This window comes from Salvia miltiorrhiza, unplaced genomic scaffold (assembly GCF_028751815.1).
Source record: "Salvia miltiorrhiza cultivar Shanhuang (shh) unplaced genomic scaffold, IMPLAD_Smil_shh Hic_asm_8, whole genome shotgun sequence".
In the NCBI taxonomy this organism is placed as follows: Eukaryota; Viridiplantae; Streptophyta; class Magnoliopsida; order Lamiales; family Lamiaceae; genus Salvia; species Salvia miltiorrhiza.
The window spans coordinates 585,725-590,100 of record NW_026651397.1 but is presented as its reverse complement, the minus strand read 5'-3'; the positions used below and the strand labels follow the sequence as shown (position 1 = coordinate 590,100).

The window sequence follows — 4,376 nt, the reverse complement described above, 5'->3', positions numbered from 1 at the left end:
CTATGAGCACATGCTACCACTTGTCATCTATCATCATGTCTTCCCATGATCAGCATGCTTCCTCCCTCACCTTATATACGCCACCTACTCCTTGTCAAAATAAGCTGCTGCCATCATTATCATGATTTTTTTTCAACCCTTACCATCAACTACAGTGCACAAACCATACAATTACAAATCTCACTCCAACAAATCAGATTTTTCTTCTATCTATAATCATTTTACTCATTCGTTGTGAAAGATCAAGCAACCAGAAGCTCAACTTTAGTTTTTCCTCCACTAAATATTTCGAGCAGGCCAAGTTTGTGGTGCACCAGATTAACGAACCAGCAACTTCGTTCTAAAGGTTTTACTTCTTTAAAACATTCAAATTATGTATTCTAGTTACAACTATTTTCCCTCAATCATTGCTTTCAAATCAAAACTCCAATTGGAGACCCAACACACACCATTGCAGACATACATGTAGAGGCACATAACTCACATAATTGTTCATACATCCGTCACACCAGATCAAAACAAAATGCATACACGTTATATTGATGTCAAGTTACTGGCATGATAAGTACAATCTGTGTATGTATACGTATATGAAGCATGACTGTTTTAAAAGAAAGAGGAAAGGAGTTTTGAGTTTTGGTTTTGCTTGTTGTGTTTGTGTGTCTGCTGATGAGTTGAGTTGAGGGTGGAAGGAGGCAGATGCGGTCGGCGGCGGCTCATCGCTGCTGTCCGTCTGGTGGTGGTGGTGATTGGCCACTGTCACAGAGAGAGTGAGAGATGGGAGTCTCGGTCGGCGGCAGCCTCGCTGCTGCAGTCGCCGGAAGGCCGAGAGGAGAGGAGGCCGAACCTAGGGCTCCGACGGGCGGCTCCGGCTGCTGCTCGTCGGCGGGAGTCACAGAGAGAGTTCCGAGGGAGAGAAGAGGGCGGCGATGGTGGCGGCATGAAGCTACTGCCGTCGGCCAAAGTTCAGCGGAGGGAGGCAGGGTACGGCGGTAGTGCCGCTGCTGCTCGGCCACGGCCGGAGGAGATTCGACGGAGCAGAGAGAGAGTTGGGAAATGGGGTGTCGGATCTGTTCAGCGAGAGGAAACGAGCGTCGGGTCTGCGGCGGACTCCGCTGCTTCGTCGGAGAGAGAGAGAGACCGCGTCGGCGGGTTTCGGCTGGAGATGAAGGGCACGATCGGCGACAGCCTGAGGGCTTTATTTACCACCGGAGCTTTGAGAGAGAGAGTCGGCGGACGGCGGCTGCGTGCTACCTCCGTCTATGTGTCCTGGTGTGTGTGTAGAAAGCCGAGGGTGGCGCGGCTTGTCGCTGCTGCTCCTCCGGCGAGCTCCACGGTGGGCGGCGTGAACGGAGAAAGGAAGAAGGGGGAGGGGGAGCGTGCTGCTGCGCGCAGCTTTGTGTGTGAGTATATGCGTGTGTTTGTGTGTGTGAGGGTGTTAAATGATGGGCTAGGTTTGGGCTTGGGGTGTTGGGCCGAGGGTTGGGCCGGGTTATTTCTTTATGTTGGGCTGAATTTCTATTTTTAACTGGTTGGGCTGATTTTTATTTAGTAACTTGGGCTCAGTTTATTTAATTAAAACAGCTGGGCCTTGTTACTTGGATTGTGCAGATTTTTTTTAGTAAATGGACTGCATTATTTTATTAAATGGACTATACTTATATTAATTAATTGAACTATTAAATAGTTTTATTTAAAGAATAATTTGCATAATAATAATATTATTATTATGTGCATATACGATTAAGCATGAGATGATTTGCATAATAATATTATATTATTATTATGTGCATATTTTAAGTAATTACTTACCATATGTTAAGTATGCATTTGCATCATGCAATAAAAGTATTTATGATTTAATTGGTTTATTTATAAATCCAATTATTTAAGAAAATCGAGTATGGATATTGTTGGTGTCCTTAACTCAAGAATTTAGTTTTCAATTATTTATTTATTAAATTTTCAAAACCCGGCTAAGTGAATCATAGGATGATAAGCACTACACTATAACTTAATATTAGATTCAGGAGACCTATTAAGATTATAGATTTCTTGTAGGCTTTGTGGATCGTGAGGAGTAACACTGCTATACCGATTTAGAGTTAAGAATAAACGACAGGCATTGCCTAATCAGGTGGGCATTACTTTCATATATATCAAATGAGTTTAAATGTTACGTTCAAGCAAGTTATTTCATGACAAAATCTCTGAGTTAAAGTTATTTCAAGTATTGTCTTGCCATAAAATGTTTAAATTTTAGTATGATATCTATCTGCTTTGGCTTTGCCAATGATGCAATCGAATTCGGGTCCTGAGCAGTTGATAGCTATCCTGCCAGGGCTAGTGTACACCAGTGACCGTGAGTCATCTAGCGGGTTGGCCGGTCAAGTGACCGTGAGAGGTGGCCACCTCTCCGGCACAAAGTTCCAGATATGATAGATTACAAGAGAACTTAGTCTGCAGACGAACTTTAAGAATCACAAATGAACTTAGTAAGCTTGGGACTTTTAGCGAAAAACTCCCTTGCTGTACTGTTTATGATGGCATGATAATTTACAGTTTTGAGCATGTATTTTTATACTTAGGCATACGTGCCCACTGAGTATTTTTATACTCAGCCCTGCATGTATTTCTAAATGTGCAGGTTGAGCAGCTGATGGAATGGAATGGTGTTGAGCAGGTGTTCCTTTGATCATTTCAAGAAATGTAACCTTGAGTATACATCTTCATATGTATATCTCACACGTTTTTCGCTGCAAAATACTTTGATTAGGATAGCTCTATGTTATGAAGTTGGGATACGTGTTATTGGGTAACCCACCTTAATCAGTTCTCATTTATGTATGTGTTTTATAAGTATCCAAATAATCATATATGATCCTAGCATTTTATCTATGAGTGACATCTCCATATACTTTAATGTTAAGTAATTGTCCATTTCCATTTCTTATTGTTCACCCTAAGTCATAACCCCGGTTAACCCGTCATTGGGATAGTGGGCTGTGACAGCAGCTTTCCACAGTCGATAATAATGGGCAAGGAACTCTCCTAGGTCATCTCCCCAACAACGTGTGTAGGTTCGGTATTCCCTGAGGATACTTTCAGGACTTGGTCGCCTCGTCATTTGCTTTCTAGCGGTGCGTCGTGTTCTTGCCATCTTTGAAAGAATGACGTTCTATAATTAAACTCATAATAAGTTATTATAGCAGTAGGTTTCTAATTACTCTCATGTATTAACAACACAAGTCGTGATCATATCATAAGTAATATTGGTCTTAATCTCTGACTTATGCATAATTAATAATTCACAAGTCCTAGATCGTGCAGTCATAATCCCAATACTTACATATGTATTGAAATTTTAAGGGTTGAAAGAGATTCAACTCATTGCACAAATAGTAAATCATTCAATGCACTTTTGTCACTACGAGCTATATAATAAATAAATTTATTGGGTAAGGCAATAGTTGATATGTTTGAACAATTCGAACTATGCCCGTATCATCATGAGTGACACGCTCCGTCATGTCTCTATCTTTATACATCCTCGAGTGACGCCTGATTTTCTTTCTTCTATTGTGTTTTTCACTTCAACTGTAGTGAATGATAACTAAACTCATGTATATGTTTTGCTTCTATGTTCTTTGTAAGAGTGATCAAACATTTCTAACGCATCTAAGTTCATCAAGGAATCTACTCAATCATATAGCATGAGATTTAAGCACTTGTACAAACATTTGAAAATACAACTTTCTCAACATTTAATAAATATTTACCTCTGTTTCTCTGTTGAGCAGGATGTTGTGATGAGGTGCTGAGCTTTTGTCAACTGACCTTTCTAACACTAGTATTCAGTAAAGAATAAATTTTGGGATAACTCTTGGGTTCAGAGCAAACGAACTGCTCTGATACCATTCTGTCACGATCGGACTTAACTAAGGATAGGTAAGCCGGGAAACCGTGACTAGGGAAGGGAAATTAGGAGAGGGGGCAGAAAGGGGTGATAAATAATTATAAATGAATTAAATTAAGATTTAGACATCATATGAGAATAAGTCACACATATATATAGATAATAACGAGTAATCGGTCATGAGTATCCGATTTAAGTGTTTATACAATAACTTGATTTGACAATCCAACATAATAGGATAAACTGCATCATAACTGAGTGTTCGCAGCGGAAATGAGAACGTGATACATGTATGAAGACATGTATCGCCAAGAGTTTATTTAGTAGATATGACAAAGCTCCGCACGACACCCCATCATCACTCATCACTGCTCAACCTGCACATTTAGAAATACATGCAGGGCTGAGTACAAAGTACTCAGTAGACATATGCCGAAAATCATATACATACTTAATAACT

The 4,376-nt window shown here is 40.3% G+C and overlaps 1 long non-coding RNA gene across 1 annotated transcript; it reads left to right on the top strand.

Moving 5' to 3' along the window:
- Window positions 1-224: 224 nt before the first annotated feature.
- Window positions 225-2,946, top strand: LOC131002264 (uncharacterized). Its single transcript, XR_009094238.1, has 3 exons — window positions 225-346; window positions 2,062-2,137; window positions 2,648-2,946. It is a non-coding gene; the product is annotated as an uncharacterized LOC131002264 (long non-coding RNA).
- The last annotated feature ends 1,430 nt before the right edge of the window (window positions 2,947-4,376 follow it).